This window comes from Leptonychotes weddellii, chromosome 2, assembly GCF_054177405.1.
Source record: "Leptonychotes weddellii isolate Sample4059 chromosome 2, ASM5417740v2, whole genome shotgun sequence".
In the NCBI taxonomy this organism is placed as follows: Eukaryota; Metazoa; Chordata; class Mammalia; order Carnivora; family Phocidae; genus Leptonychotes; species Leptonychotes weddellii.
The window spans coordinates 83,168,121-83,185,694 of record NC_138370.1 but is presented as its reverse complement, the minus strand read 5'-3'; positions in this window follow the sequence as shown (position 1 = coordinate 83,185,694).

Below are 17,574 nucleotides of genomic sequence, written 5' to 3'. Positions count from 1 at the left end.
GTTAAATCTAATGAAGACCTGAGGAAAATCAGACAGTAGCTCATAGGAAATGCAAAACTACCTTGCCTCTCTTCTATTATCCTTGCTTAATCTTCCTCAGATTTAGGTCCCTAGGGTAATTTCAAGTCTGTATTCTAAAGTTAATTGCTCTTTATTTTTTTAGATTTAAGGATTGGAGGGTAGTAAGAAAAACAGAACATTAAAAATGTGTAGAAAGTATTCAAATTATCCACATTCATAGGTTATTTTCATGCACACTTAATGGTTTTAGTAAAACCACACTGAAACGACTAGGGTAATCTATTGAATTCAATTTTACTTCCAGAGCCATTATCCACTACAGAGATAACATCAGAGTTATAGTGTGTGCTTCATTTTATGGAATGTTCTAAATTAATGCTTAATTTTATCCAGGTTAATAATGCAAAGCTAGTGAAAGTCTTGGAGAGTGTAATGTACACTGTATATACTAACATTTCAATTCAATGAATAAATAATTTAATTGCACAATGATACACAATAATGTCATAGAGCAAGTTTAGTAGCTTGAATTTGCTGACCCAAAATCATGAACATCAATTTCTACATTTCTGAATATTCCCCCCAAAAAATAATTCAAATTAAGATTATCACTAAATTATTTGAAAAAAATTAATTTAGAAATAGTGTGTGAGGCAAGTTAGATAAGATCACTTATTGTAGTGTATTAGTAGAATGTAAACAAGTCTAGATCAGAGTCAAGTACTGAGTTCTAACGCTTTGGGTAAATAGTTTAAGTGCCCTAAAGACTCATCTTCCTCTTAGAAATAAAGATTTGGAATACATGATTTTTAAGGTCCTTTCTAGTATTAAAACTGTGTAGATATTAAAGGAAAATTCCCATGCCCCACCTATCAGATTGCAAAACTCCTGCCAAGTGTGGAGGAAATTTCAGCTCTCACATGTTACTTATAAAAATATAAATTTGTAAGAGCATGTTGGAGAGGAATTTCTTAATACCTAGTACAAATATTATGTGTATATTATATATTTAAATGTATAATATTTTATGTGTACATAATTATTGTATATATGCATAAATGTATTATATAATTTAGACAGTGTTAGACTAAATAAACCAATTTATTTATTAAAACCAATTCTTCTGGAAGAGTAGAATTTACTGTATTAACAATGAGAATAAACTTCTCATAATTTAAAAGCATTTTCCCAGGAGCGCCTGGGTGGCTCAGTCAGTTAAGCATCTGCCTTCAGCTCAGGTCATGATCCCAGGGTCCTGGGATCGAGCCTCATGTTGGGCTCCCTGCTCAGCAGGAAGCCTGCTTCTCCCTCTCCCATTCCCCCTGCTTGTGTTCCCTCTCTTGCTGTGTCTCTCTCTCTGTCAAATAAATAAATAAAATCTTTAAAAAAAAAAAAGCATTTTCATAGTTATCTACCACTCTGTGACATGTAAACATAAACACTAGAACATGTAGAGTTCCTAGCAAACTCGGCTCTCTATAAAGAAAGACAGCAACTTTGGGGGGTCGGGAGGACAGACCTTAAAACTATCTAACCAGTTAAGTATCATTCATTATTTTCTTTATTTTTAGTCTTATCTTTTATCTTTAAAGATAGGTGTTTCTCAATCTTTTCTTCAAAGTATGAATATCTTAGCTAATTTTCCACCAGCACACATCAATTCAGCTCAACCTGCCACTGAACACCTGGATTCTGATCTCACAGGCCAGCCCACATGACAGGGTCTGTTTTGATTGGCCAGTGCCTGAACCCTACTGGCTGTTAAGTATTTAAATATTTTGAATATCATCCATTCTTAATCAATATTGGTATAATTAACTTTTTATTATCTTGGGGTGGAAAATTAACTTATGGGTAAGTAAAGTTAAAAATAAAGAAAATAATAAACCATGCCAGTAAATAAAAATTTCTACAAGGCTGTGAAAACACCCACACATTTAAAGGAATTCACTTGGGGTGCCAAATAAGTAAAGCATAGACATCACATATGGGAATGACTCTCCCCTTGCCAAAGACCAGTGGATTGAAGGGACACCCTCCCCTCCTCCTCTGCAAACCACAAAGCATTCCCCTCTTCTTAGAAAAAGAAAGGAGGGGCTCATGAGACGTGAAGCCCTTTAGGGAGGAGGAGAAGGGAAAAGTGGGTTGTAGATGAAGTGGAAAAATACAGTTTGGAACAAATAACTATCTTTGTTGCTGCTATTAACTCTTTCTCTCAGAAATATAAACTTTTTACTCAAAAATTCAAATTTACATATAAGTTGCAAAAAATAAAAAAAAATGACAAAATGAAATTATATAACTTTACCTTAATTCACCTATGATTAATACTTTCCCCCATTCACTTTTTCATTCTCTATCTACCTATCTATACATGCCTATATATTATGCTATGTGTGTTTGCATGCATGTGTACATACATGAACAATTTTTTCCGTGCCATTTAAGAGTGATTTCCATATATCATTGTCTTTTGCTCCTAAGTATTTCAATGTGTATTTCCTAAAATAAGGATATTCTCTAACAGCCACATTGAGAAACTGTATTTATTGTTTTCAATTTAAATTATATTTAACACTCATGTAATTCTTTGTGTGTATTAGGCATCCCTTGAAACTTGGTTTCATCAACTATTGACTGTATAATCTTGTACAAATGACAACTCTCTGTGCCTCAGTTTGCTCATATGTAAAATCAGGATAATAATAGTATAGGTACTATTTTGGCTTTGAGTGGTGCCTAAAGAGGAGTATTATATAAATGTTGCTAAATACAATTTAAATTTTAAGAATAAATACAGTTTTTATTGCGCTTGCAATTAATTGTTATTTGGAGTTGTCCATGATCTCCTTCACCTGATTATCAAATTACAAAGCTACTCTCTACTCTCAAACTCCATCTCAGAAAGCATTACTGGAGAAAATATCCAAAATCCAGTGTTCCAGGGCTCTTCCCACTCACTATGCTTCTGCTTGTAAATTGTAAGTTTCTTTATACTCTCTTCTGGCATTCACCTCCATGTTTTTATAATGGCATGCAATGAATCACATTTTCCCTTTTTAAGTAACTTTGGCACAAAACTATTTAAATTTGCTAAATATGGGGACGCCTGGGTGGCTCAGTCGGTTACGCATCTGCCTTCAGCTCAGGTCATGATCCCAGGGTCCTGGGATCGAGCCCAGCATGGGCCTCCTGCTCAGCAGGGAGCCTGCTTCTCCCTCTCCCTCTGCCACTCCCCCTGCTTGTGCCCTCTCTCTCTCTCTCTCAAATAAATAAAATCTTTAAAACAATTTTAAAAGTTTGCTAAATATGTATGTCATTACAGAGCTTGAAACAGTAAAGGCAGCAAGATATGAGGATTAAAGAAGTCATCCTACAACTTTGTTTTGACCTTTAATTTCTATCAAAATATCATTTATCTCATTCAATATTTTAATCAATGTTTCTGTTATTATTATTAGTTTATATGATCTAAAAACCCTATTAATTAGCAAATGTCTTGAGGAGAAGGAGGGTGCCTTATTTATTGTTAAACCTAATAGGAGCACCTTTGAACAACATCCTGTCATACAAAGATAAGAAAGGGATAGACAGTCTGATGAATGAACCCAGGCTACGAGTGACTTCAAATAAAGGGACAGGCTTGAATTTTTGTAGAATTCGGTAATGCAGGGGAAAAATTGGGAAGTAAGAGATGGAATGAAAAACTCTCATGTTACCTGGCAAAGATTACTGGTGATGCCACTGAGATTGGGAAGACAAGTCAGATATGACCTTGCTTGAAGAGCTTGTGGCTCTTCCAAATGGAAAGTCCAAGAAAGAGTTCTATGTACATGGAGAAGCCAATGATAGCAATATAAATTTAGGAGTCCTCAGCATGGAAGAATAATACAATTCCAGGAAAAATAGAAATGTATCAAACAAGCCAAAAAAAATGTCAGATATATATGAACACAAGCTAATAAAGAAGTAGAATAGTTAGAGAAAGGAAACAAAAAAGAGAGGCAGATTGAAAAGGAAAGTAAGTACAAATGTAAATGCAAAGGCCATTTAGAAGCAAAGTGAGCCAGGGAGACAAGCTAGGGAGCTGTTAGGGCAGAGGTCTCAGTGTTAGGGCCACGGAGGAATAGGTCTGCCCAGAGACTAATGCTCCATTGAAAAAGAAATGCCACACACGAAATGTGTTTGTGTTTTTATAGTTTAGAATGTCTGCAAAACATTTCTCATTACATTAATTTCCAGTGGAAAAAGTAATATACCTTTCAAAACACCAGATTTGTAAGTGCCCAGGAAAGTCTAATTTTTGCCATCCCCATCATGTCCTGTAATAAAAGATGAAAAAGAGGCCTTTACAAGATGTTTAGAAATAGAATAAGCAGTGAGGAGAAAATTTCCTTTTCCTTTTAAACAAATTTGAAAATGGGCATGCTTCCAACTAATAAAAGAATGTTTACTTCCAACAGGCCTATCAAGAAGACCATGGTTGCAGCCCTCGACAAGCTGACCAAGCAATCCCTTGTCTCAGGAATACTTCATGTCAGTACACATCACTAATAAGACAATGGTAAACATGCATGCAGATAAGCATACAACACTCAAAAGATAAGACCAAGTATGGGTGTGCACTCCATATCCATTATTATCCCAAGAAGAGCCATTTCTACTTACAAGAAGTAAACTTATCAAAAGCAATCTCATTCATATCTGTAATTCATCCACAAATGGAATTAGAGATGCCATTAAATTTTTTTTTTAAAAAAAGGGACAGGGCTTACTTTTAATTCACACCAAATACATCATAAGTCATCACTGGATCAGTTAGCATTAGCCATGAATTTCGGAAATTAAAAGAGATGACTGAGTAAGCAAAAATGATTGAGAAAGCATGCTTTCTTTATTGCAGGATAACACATTTTCTTAATTAAAAAGCTGATACTCACATGCATTGACCATATTGTAGGAGTGTATGGTGGAGTGTAAAGGACATGGGGTTAGAAAACAAGCCATCCTGTGTCACAGCCTGGTTTTACTCTACTCTGTGTGTAACCCTGAGCTAAGCCCTCTGTGTACAGTGTTTTAATGGTAAGATGAGAAAAACTGACTCATTAATTTTTCTTCTTTAAAAAATATAACCTTTTCAAGGAAATCTTAAATGGAGCCTTAATTACTAAAACAGAGGCTCTGATCTCTTCAGGTTGAGAGGAGGAGCCCCAACTACCAGACTTCCCCTCCCTCTCCTCTGCCCAACCCACCTAGCTGACCTCAAAACCTCCTCCACAGAATGCAAGAGTTCCTCAAAAAGCAATTCTTTCATTTGCTCATTTATTCATGAAATCCTTATGAGCAAATAATTTGTTAATCACAGGGAAAAAGTGAACAAGTAGTGGTAAAAACACTCACCTTGACCTTAGAAATCACTGGGTTAAATGACTTCTGAGTTGTTTTTTTTTTTTTTTTAAGATTTTATTTATTTATTTGAGAGAGAGAGCCCACACATGAGAGGTGGGGGGCAGCAGGGGGTCAGCGGGAGAGGGGTCAGCGGGAGAGGGGGAAGTAGATTCCCAGCTGAGCAGGGAGCCTGATGCTGGACTCGATCCTAGGACTCTGGGATCATGACCTGAACCGACTGAGCCACCCAGGTGGTGCCCCTGGTTTCTGAGTTCTAATTGGCTGTTGACTTCTTGTTGTTACTCAGGCACCAAAGCAGTCAGAGGCCCCGTGTAAGTGTGTGATAGCCCCCCTCTGTGCTTTCTTCTTCAAGGGGGGAAAACTGCTCTGCAGACAAGTAAGCACTGCTTCTATAAACTTTAATTATGAAGCTTATCTCATTACGGCTAATTTCAAGGTATTGTCCAGATAGTTGTAATTGTGTTAAAATTCTCTTGATTAAATTTGTACTTAGAACCAGTGTGCAATTAGCAGTTTCAAGATGAACGTTTTTCTGGGGCGCCTGGGTGGCTCAGTCGTTATGCGTCTGCCTTTGGCTCAGGTCATGATCCCGGGGTCCTGGGATCGAGGCCCAAATTGGGCTCCCTGCTCGGCGGGAAGCCTGCTTCTCCCTCTCCCACTCCCCCTGCTTGTGTTCCCTCTCTCGCTGTGTCTCTCTCTGTCCTACAAATAAATAAATAAAATATTAAAAAAAAAAAAGATGAACATTTTTCCTTAATTGCTCTTTAATATACTTCCAAATTTTGAGAACCTGGTCCCCTCCTTCCATCCCCAGGTAATGAGACTGCTGTTATTGCTCTTGACTTGAGCCTGCCTTTCTGAAATCTCCAAGTTTCCTAAACCTACATCTGTCACACAAAATATATGTGTTCTGGTTCTTGTTCCCTCTCAACCCTATTATCTCTTGGACCACAGTCAAACTAAGCTGACAAACTAATCAGGGCTAATGAACTCATATATTCATATATAACTGTTTCGGGGAGATACGAGAGCATTTTAAAATGAGCTTCAAGAGTCAGATCCAACTCAAAGAGGTGAAATAAAAAGTGAAAATTCCAGAAATCTTGGAAATCCAGTTGCACAGGTATCTTGAGCCGTCAACAACTTTGGAAACTCTCTGAAATTTCATCACATACGCAATCACCATTTCTCCTTAAGTCCCTCACCCGCTTGGAGCTTGATGATGTTTATAATATGAAGATCTTTTTCATTGGTATTTTTTTGTAAGGGAATCTTCCCAGTCCCACAGTAGGCTTTCCTGTTTTTTTGATACTCTACAATACATAGAACCTGAATCTTCATCCTTAAATGGACTTCTGCATATCTAGAATTCTCTCTTATCTTCTCTATGACAACTTACTATTAACTAGGTTTGCCTAATTGCTATTCATATTAAACTAAGAGAGGGATCAATTAAGAAGAGAAGGACATATTACTATTGTCTCTAACCAGTAATAAATCATTTATAGTTAAATCAGACAGGAATTTTAAGTGATCTTCACTATTACATATTCTATAAATTTACAGGATAAAACAAGATCAGCCATACTTGGTCTAATTATTGCAAACCTGTAGACTTTACCAAAAAAGATTCAGAACTACTAGATATTAATCACATGTTTTTAAATTCCTTGATGCCTATATTGTACTAGGATTTCCAGTCTTATCATTGTGCAGCTCTTTGCCATATGCTCACATGTGACCATCTCATTCTCCTACTTAAAACTCATTAACACAAGCTATGAGAACCTTTATAATTTAGACTTTGTCTATTTCTCCAACTATATCATTTCTACACCCTTCTTATGCTTCCTCTGGCTATTGGCTCTTTTGTATCAGATATACTTCCCCTTCTGCTCTGCTTTGTCTCCTCACCTTCTCTCATCACTCATTTCTGTTGTCTAGCTAAGGATGATTCAACTTTGTAGGTCTCAACAGATAGCACTTCCTCAAGGGCTTCTTCCATGCCTTCTCAAGTGGTTTAGATTCCTCTTCTAGTATATTCAACTTCCTCTATCAGCAGTTTCCACAGGCTATTCCAAATGCCTATTTACCTGTCTGTCACCTCTCCTATAGTGTAAATAGGAAGACCACATTTTAATAGGCCACTTTGTATCTCAGCACTGAGTGTCATAACTAGCATGCATTAAGGAATTAAAAACAAATGTTGAATGAGATGACTTACACTCTACTTACCTTTTCCTGAATTTTAGCCATTTCATACATATATGTGTGTATATACATATATATATACACATACACACATATACATAAATATATATACACACATACGTATTTATATACAGTATATATCCATACATGTATACACATGCATATGAAGTCAGTGCATGCATATACATGCCAAAGAGTAATCTGTACCTATATATGTATACATGCACACACAGACACACACACACGCACACACATATATATGCGAACACACACACACAAGAAATGACACCTTCTTACCCTAGGTTTTATAAAAGTTTCAGTTTATTTTGCAGATAGCTCCAGCCTTTGTGTTTCATAGCTTATATTATAACCAAAGCAAAATGAAACTATAAAAGAGTCTTGGTTATATTTTTATAGGGGAAAATTTTTAATTAAAAAACACAACTGGCCTCAAAGAATGGAAATATAATTTTGTTAAAGTTTGTCCCCCATGATGTATTTTAAATTAAAACTCAGTTTGTGTGCATTCATTTAAAAATGTTTAGACCATCCTAAGCTAGAAAAGAGATGGCACAGAAACAACTGAAGGGCAGAGAAGAAAATGAACCAAGGACTGCCCATGGTGCCTTAGTTTGGAGCTCTTCATGAAGAAACTGAAGGAAAAGGCTTTGCCTGCAAAGCAGGCAGAGTGAAGGTTTCCATCATGTTACATCGCTTCCGTATGGAGGTCACTAGATCACAAGAGAGCCAGCTTTGGAAATTACTTATCAGTGCCAAAAGAACACTGTTCCAAAATTAATAATAAATTGCTTTAGTATTTCTCCTTTCTATAAATTTACATTCATGCCATAGGTTTGGACCTATTTTTGAAATACTCCTGCAAAGGAAAGTTACCAACCCCACAAACTGTTTGTGAGAGTATTAGAAGTGCCAATTGAAACAGGAATGCAATAACTTTGTGAAATCACATTATCTGTCAAGTTCTAAAGCTTATTCAGGTGCTTATTTAAACCCTCAGAGCCCGCAGGGAAATGAACATGGGATGAATTTTCATTTAGGTTGCCACAACATTTCAGTAGTGAAACTCCATCGTGGTCTAGCAGACATCAAAAATAAAGTTTCAGCAGTAAAACAAGTGTCAACAAACCTCATGCTTCTGTGCAGAAATAGCAGGTACTAATAAGGTAACATCAGTACATTATAAATAATCCCTGGGACAGTCTCCACTGGGGTCTACGGTACCAAACACGTGCAGCAGAAATAGAGTAAAGGCACCTCCGAGGCCATCCAGAAATGACAAAACACAGTTTATAGCACAGGTTGTCTGAAATATGCCCCTCAGCTCCAGGTGCCAACAGCCACACTTTGGAGGAAATCACCAAGACCTTTCATTATTTGATGGAACAAGCAGACAACAGGAATGTCTCAGTGTCAGAGCTTTTAGTGAAAGAAATTAATATTCATCAACACGTCTTAACTCAGTCGACAGTTTAAAAGTTGGAATGAAGCATGTCATTTAGGCTAGGAGGTCCTTGGTCCAAGTTAAACAAACTAAAGGAGAATGTCTGGTTTTAAGAACACTTGTTCTATACCCTAATAGGACTATGCTTTCAACATTAGAAATACCCAGGTGCTAAATTAATCTTGTTATTTTATTTGAATGACTTAGTCAATGGGTAAATTTATTCAGATTAGAAAAATGTGGTATCAATATCAAGTGGCAAAAATGTATAAATGATCATGCTATTTAGATACTTGTTTGTCCCTCTAGATGTTGGGTTACTTAATTGTATATCCTGTGTCTGGTGAGATATGTGCCTCACATGCAACATGCATTCGCTTCATGTTTGGTGAATAAATAGAGGTTGGACAAACACATTTATAAATCTTATCGGAATGGCTAATAATACAAGAGACTGTCAAAGGGGCACCTGGGTGGCTCAGTCAGTTAAGCGTCTGCCTTCGGCTCGGTCATGATCTCAGGGTCCTGGGGATCCAGCCCCATCGGGCTTCCTGCTCAGGGGGGTGTCTGCTTCTCCCTCTCTTCCCCCCCTGCCCCTCCCCACTGCTCGTTTTCTCTCTCTCTCTCTCTCTCAAATAAATAAATAAAATCTTTAAGAAACAAAACACAAGAGACTGTCAAAAAGAAAGTTTTCATCAATTAACAAAATATTTAAGAAAGTAAGATTATCAATTTGTTAATTAATTACCCTTTATCAAAGGGTAAAGACTCTTTTTAATAAAAATTAGCATATGGTGACATCAGCACATCAGCAAAAACTGCAGAATAAAGAATTGAAAATTATGCAATTTTTAAAAATGGGCAAAAGCTGTCAGAATCAACTTTTCATATCTTGAAATTCCCAAAGTCTTGAAATTCACAGTGCCTGAGAGAAGAGAATGGACCTCATTCACAAAGAATTACAATTATCTGTTCTGACCCAATGACTCCCCAGAAGACCAGCAAAAGGTTTGTCTTTATTTCACTTACTGGAACTGACTACCTTCTTTCTTTTTTTTTTTTTTTTTAAGACTTTATTTATTTATTTGAGAGAGAGACAGCAAAAGCAGGGGAAGGAGCAGAGGGAGAGGGAGAAGCAGACTCCCCGCTGAGCAAGGAGCCCGATGCAGGCTCGATCCCAGGACCCCAGGATCCTGACCTGAGCCAAAGGCAGCTGCTTAACCAACTGAGCCACCCAGGTGCCCCATGACTACCTTATTTCTAAAGCCTATCACTACTTCCCGGGGAATTTGTCAAAAATGTTTATAGCTGAAGTGGTAAATAACAGTGAGGCAAATAATAGCCTAAACATAAAGCCTGGAGGAAAGGCTGGGAATGAGATGTCCATATGGGCTTTGAAAAGCTTCAACATTTTCTTAGGAATCTAGAAATTCATGCACATGCTCATGGCTTTGCACATGCTCAGGGAAGACCGAGAAGGCCCTACGTTGTCATGTCCTGATAACCTTAAAGCTCTAAAAAAAAAAAAAAAAAAGGTAGGAAGTGCAGGCTAAGGCACAATTTTAACCTGCCTGGATGAGCACTGACCTTGTACCCAACACACACAGAGACCCTTGTGAATTATTGGAGGATTGTTTTGGTTCTAGATGTTTAAAGAAATCTCAAAAATAAAATTAACCTAAGAAGAGTGAGACATGTACACTAAAACTACAAAACATTGTTGAAAGAAATCAAGAGTAATATAAACAAATGGAAGGAGCTTCCATATTTATAAATTGGAAGAGTTTAATATTGTTAAGATGGCAATACTCCCCAAATACCACGCTTTGCAGATTCAAGGTCATCCATACCAAAATTCCAACTGCTTTTTATTCATAAGTGGATGAGCTGATCCTAAATTCATGTAAAAAAGGACACAGAACAGCCAAAGCAATCTTTAAAAAGAAATCACCGTGAATGATAGTTAGCCTTAAACTGAATGTTTAAAATATCTTATCTGATTCAGCAGGGAGTAACAACAACGTGCAAACAGCTAAAAAGATCACAGAATTTTCTTCTATATATAGATTTTGCTTTCCCTTTTATTTTTTTAAAGATTTATTTATTTATTTGAGAGAGAGGGAGAGAACACCCATGCGTATGCACAGGAGAGTGGAGGGAGGGACAGAGGGAGTGTAGAGCCCCACCCACGGGTTCAATCTCAGGAACCTGAGATCATGACCTGAGATGAAACCAAGAGTCAGATGCTTAACTGACTGAGCCACCCAGAAACCCCTTTGCTTTCCCTTTTAAATGAAAAAGTGCTGTGAAATTATAAACTTCAGTTCTACTGTATAAAGTTAATCTGTTCAAAAATCTCATTTATGGACGCCTAGGTGACTCAGTTAAGTATCTGCCTTCAGCTCGGGTCATGATCTTGGGGTCCTGGGATTGAGCCTTAAATCTGGCTCCCTGATCAGCTAAGAGCCTACTTCTCCCTCTGCCCCTCCCCCAGCTGTGCTCTCATTCTCTCTCTCTCTCTCTCTCCCCCAAATAAATAAGTAAAATCTTTAAAAAAACCTCACAATTGTTAAGGGGCGCCTGGATGGCTCAGTTGGTTAAGCGACTGCCTTCGGCTCAGGTCACGATCCTGGAGTCCCCGCATCGAGTCCCGCATCGGGCTCCCTGCTTAGCAGGGAGTCTGCTTCTCCCTCTGACCCTCCTCCCTCTTGTGCTCTCTGTCTCTCATTCTCTCTCTTGCAAATAAATAAAATCTTTAAAAAAAAAAAAAACCAAACTCACAATTGTTAAAAAAAAATCTCATTTATACCCATTTTTCCTTCTGAAAATAGTACAGGTATTATTGCATATGGTACATATTCCTCCCCTGCATTATGTCGAATGGTACTGATGTTTTCTTTTCTTTTTTTTTAGATTTTATTCATTTATTAATTTTAGATAGAGCATACAAGTGAGTGAGTGGGGGGAGGGGCAGAAAGGGAGGGAGAGGGACAAGCAGACTCTCCACTGAGCATAAAGCCCCACGTGGGGCTCCATCTCAGGACCCTTGAGATCCTGACCCGGCCAAAATCAAGAGTCTGACGCTCAATGGACTGAGTCATTTCTTTACAAAAATATAATCATAGATTCTCAAAATGAAAGTAGAGGGAACAGATAATTCCATTCAACAGACTGGCCAAAATTAGAAATGAGAACTTCATACATCTGTTTTCAAAACATGATTAGATTATTTTTTTTTAATTTTCTTTCTTTCTTTTTTTTTTTTTTTTCCCTTTTCTTCCCTGTGTGAACAAAGCAAAATGAAAATATTGTACGGATGCTTACTCTTGCCTATAAAATGACTTCAATATTTAAATATTGGTGTTTCACAACCAAGTTAAAAGAAAATTACAGTTATTGGGCGCCTGGGTGGCTCAGTTGGTTAAGCGACCGCCTTCGACTCAGGTCATGATCCTGGAGTCCCAGGATCGAGTCCCGCATCGGGCTCCCTGTTCAGCGGGGAGTCTGCTTCTCCCTCTGACCCTCTTCCCTCTCATGCTCTCTCTCTCTCTCTCAATAAATAAATAAAAATCTTTAAAAAAAAGAAAAAGAAAATTATAGTTATTATGAAGTTAAAGTCTATTTATTATAATAGGACACAGAGTAATTAATTCTTACACCACTATGATGATGTCATATCATTTTTAAAGTGCAAAGACGCTTATAATTCAGGTATTGATTCAGTGCACCTGTACATGTTTATTTTTCCCTAGGTTAGGGCCTTAAAGATCAATTGCAAATGGACTTCAGTTTTCTATATCTCCACTTATCCAGGTGGTTGTTTATAAAACTGAGATTCCATCTCTCTTGGAAGCACTCTTTTACCATTTTTGAGGAGTACATTTGGCAATATCTTTTGTATATTATATTCATCTCAAGTAGCACACTCTCTGGGAGCTGGTAACATTTCACTGGGCAGAGATGGTATTTTTCATGCCTACCAAGCTAAATATAACAAGAAATTATGGAATCAGGCAGAGGTGTGAGGTTGGCAGAAATTTCCGTTTTTCGTCACATCATCTAAAAGCTTTCAAAATTATCAACTTATATATACTTCTATCTGGGTTCTACTTGTTTCCATACTCCCATCAACAGACATCCTGGCAGGTAAGATGAAACAGAAGTATGGAAAATTAGGCAATGAGAGTTGGAAAAATCTTATGAGAAATAGATCATGTTTCAAAACTCTTTTTTCTGCTCTCCTTACCACCTCCCTGCACCCACCCTCCAGGCTCACTAGACTTTAATTTTACACAAGCAGAATCTTCTTCTGGAAGAAAAGTCTGGTGTTTTGTTTTGTTTTGTTTTGTTTTGTTTTGTGATAATATGAAGAGTTTGTTGCAACCATAGAAAATAAGTAAAGGATAATTATTGTAATAAAAATATCCAGAATTACTTTCAATAGTAGATTAAAAGAAGAGAGGAAATAAAAGATGTGTCATAACCTAAGAGAAAGCAAAATTAAGAACATATTATATTTGCAATACTCAGAAGTTATTCCGACTTCTACTAAACAAAAAACTAGTTAAAAGGAAGAATACTTTCCAGCAGATTCTTAGTGTCTGGATAGAAATCCTGAAAAAGAACAGAGTTATTTTCTTAAAGCTTTGATTCCAACAGTAGTAATAATAGCTGCAATAATTGAGGAAAACTCAAATAGACATTGCGTTGATTTTTGAAATGAATCTTTCAGTCTTCACTGAATCCCTTTAAAACATCTTTTGTTTTAAAACATCTGGTGAATACAGGCAAGTGTCCTGAGATTTCTAATGAATTATGCCTATTGGGAAATGGGAAAGTCGTGTTCGATGTGCTATTTTTCCTCTCAAAATGTGACTATAAGTTACGGTCATAGTGTAAGGATTTAATTATTAATTAACATGCCAAAGCTTGCGAGCTTGCCTGTTCACAATTATTCAGTGTCTGACTTGCTCTGCCCTGAATCACAGGCTGTAAAGCCTGGAGACACATTTCCTAGGCAGCCTTGCTGGAAGAGAAATCAGATTTAGGTTCAGCTGGTGAGAAGAATGTGAATAAGATTCTGAAAGTTCAGGAATGGAAGCCATTTCCTCTTTCTACTTGCAGCGCAGCTGCCATCCTCACAGCATTCAGCGCACTTGGGGGTGTGCGGTAGCCTCTGTTCTAGAAATCATCCCCCCACTGACTTGCTTCAGACAGTTACGGGTAACAGCAGCTGTTACTTCCATTGACGGACTAGGACAGCAACATTACCTTCTGGATTACCTGAAGCTGAGCAAACCTGGGAGCTACCTGTTGTGTTCACATACATTTGATTCAACAGCCCTCCCGTCAACTTTGGAAGTATCTAACTCCCTGTGTTAATCAATTACCTGTATTAAACTTCTTCCTTCTTGAAAGTGTTTTCTGTCATCGTGACCAAACTTTGAGTAATAATAGTTACGTGCAAATGAATGCCCATCTTGAGAGATTTTTGCCTTTATTCTGATGAGATGGCATTGCTCAAAATATTTTTAGGGTGATGACCTAAGTAAGTGTCTCAGTCTTTGGATAACGTTGATTGCAGTGTCAAAATTCCATCATTTGAGGATGGATTTGGTTTTGGGAAACAGCTAGAAGCTGCTTGAATTTAAGTGTTAAGGTAAGGGAAGTTCTTCTTATGGATTGAATTATGTCCCCCCCAAATTCATATGTTAAAATCCTAACCCCCAGTATCTCAAAATGTAACTGTATTTAGAGATAAGGACTTTAAAGAGGCAATTAAGTTAAAATGAGTTTATTTAGGTGGATCTAATCCAATAGGACTAGTGTCCCTGTAAGAAGAGATTTGGAAACAGACATATACAGAGGGAAGACGATGTTAAGGGAGGAGGAGACAGTCATCTACAAGACAGAAGACAGAAACCTTAGGACATACCTACCTGCCAATACCCTGGTCTCAGGGTCGTAGCCACCAGAGCTGTGAGAAAATGAATTTCTGTTGTTAAGCCACCCAGCATGTGGTTTGGTTATGGCAGCTCTAGTGAACGAATCTAATACTATGTTGGATGTGAAATATATGTGAGTATAAGACATTAAACTTCATTCTAAAAAGAGTCTCTTAAGATGTCTCTAAGGAGAATTCTAAGAGAAGGCTATAGGTATGTATTAAGGAAAGACCATAATATATACATAAACCTCCCAAGGTGGATTCTTTTGTCAGGAAGAACATTCATTTAAATGCCATTACACAAAATTTATTTTGAAGTTCTATTTATAGCACTGTAAGTTTGTATGAAGAAAATACACATGTAAATAAGATTTACATATAGATAGATATAGATAGATAGATAGATAGATAGATAAATGATAGATAGATAGATAGATAGATAGATAGATAGATAGATAGATAGATGATAGATAGATAGATGATAGATAGATAGATAGATAAATGATAGATAGATAGATAGATAGATAGATAGATAGATAGATAGATAGATGATAGATAGATAGATGATAGATGATAGATAGATGATAGATAGATAGATAGATAGATAGATAGATAGATAGATAGATAGATAGATAGATGATAGAATTCTTAATATACTTAAGGGAACACGTTAAGGCAGTTTAAGATAGTCACTTCTCAGTACATAATAATCTCCTTTTTATAGATATATCTTATATATGACATACTGTATCTAATCAATGAACTATTGCTGGAAATTTGTACTTTTTCTAGTCTTTTTCTGTTATCAGTAATGCTTCAAAAAGTAACCTTTAGAGATAGTGAACTCCTATAACACCGTATCAGGGACCAAAAATTAAATTGTATAAAATACAGTGTTGTGTTTTTGCAAATTAATAAAAACCAGGATTTTTCATTCAGTCTTTCAGCTAGCATATATAAACAAAAGCAAAAAAGGAAAAGTGTTTCCATGTAATTGTTTTGTATATGTGGAAAACAGAACAATTATCACAAAAAGCATGCAATTATACAGTAGTCCTCTTATCCATGGTTTTACTTTCCACAGTTTTAGTTACCCATGTTCAACCATGGGTCCAGAAGCAGATGTTCCTCCTTCTGACACATTGTCAGGTCAATAGTAGCCCAATGCTACATCACAATGCCTACGCATTCACCCCACTTCACCTCATCACGTAGGCTTTTTATAATCTCACATCATTGCAAGAAGAAAGGTGAATACAGTACAATAAGATTTGGGGGGGGGGTTGGGGAGGGAAAGAGGGACCACACTCACACAACTCTTATTACAGTATATTGTTATAATCATTCTATTTTAATATTAGCTATTGCCGTTAATCTCTTACCATGCCTAATGTATAAATTAAACTTTATCATAGGTATTTATGTGTAGGAAAAAACATTATAGTCATAGGGTTTGGTATTATCTGCAGATCCAGGCACCCATTGGGGTCTTGGAACGTAACTCCCCATGGATAAGAAGGGACTATTGAACTTCCCTGTCATAGCCCCAAGTGACTATTGGACTTTTAATTCCTAATCTCACCCTATCTCCCACACAGAGAAGATTATTTAGTTCACTCCCACTTGAAAATAGAGCCAACGGTCAAGAGCATTATGTTTCATTCCAAATAACATCCCAGATATTATAGAGGGAGGTTACTTCATTGTCAAATTGCCATTTGCTGGGCTGTACAACTTTATTCTTCATCCGTGAAAGTTCATATTTCCCTAGTTTTGCCAACTGAGTTGCAAATACATTTTAACACACTCTTAGTATTGTACCAAAGAGAAGAACAGAGAATTTGGTGAATTTATCTGTATCTATGTTTTAATGTAACAGGTCTTCCTAGTGGTATATAATGATTAGCCTTTATTTTAGATCATTGTTGGCCCATACTTCAACTCTCCCCCTTCCTTTTGTGAAGCACTACTTGATGAGGTAACTATGTGACCTTATACCTCACCAGACACAGGAATTTCTAATGAAGACAGTTATGTCTCTGCTCCAGTGTAGTTAATCTAAAAGTCCCTCAAGTCTTAGGTGTTAGTGATGGCAAAACCCCACATTAGGTCATCCAGACCATCCCTTGGCAAGACTCATTTCAACAGTATTTGATGTTTGCTTTTTTACTTGGTCCAGTCCTATTGACTTCAACATTTTAAAATTTAAAAGGCACACCGGGGAATCCCCAAATTTTTTTCTCAAAGCAAATCAGCAGATTATAAAAATTGAAAAATGTAAGAAACTTATTTTCCTAAATCTCAAGAGACAAAATGTTCTGTTTCAAGGAAAGTAAAGTGTTTATTTATATTTCTCCTAGAGACTTCAATCAAATATGTTTAATTGCTGAATACTTTTGGTACTAATCATAATATCTGTTACTTGTTATGCATATGTATTAATTGACATCAATATTCTGGAAATTACTGTGTTGACAAACCTATCTGAAATAGCCCTTTTGATGTCACATTGGGAAAATGGTCA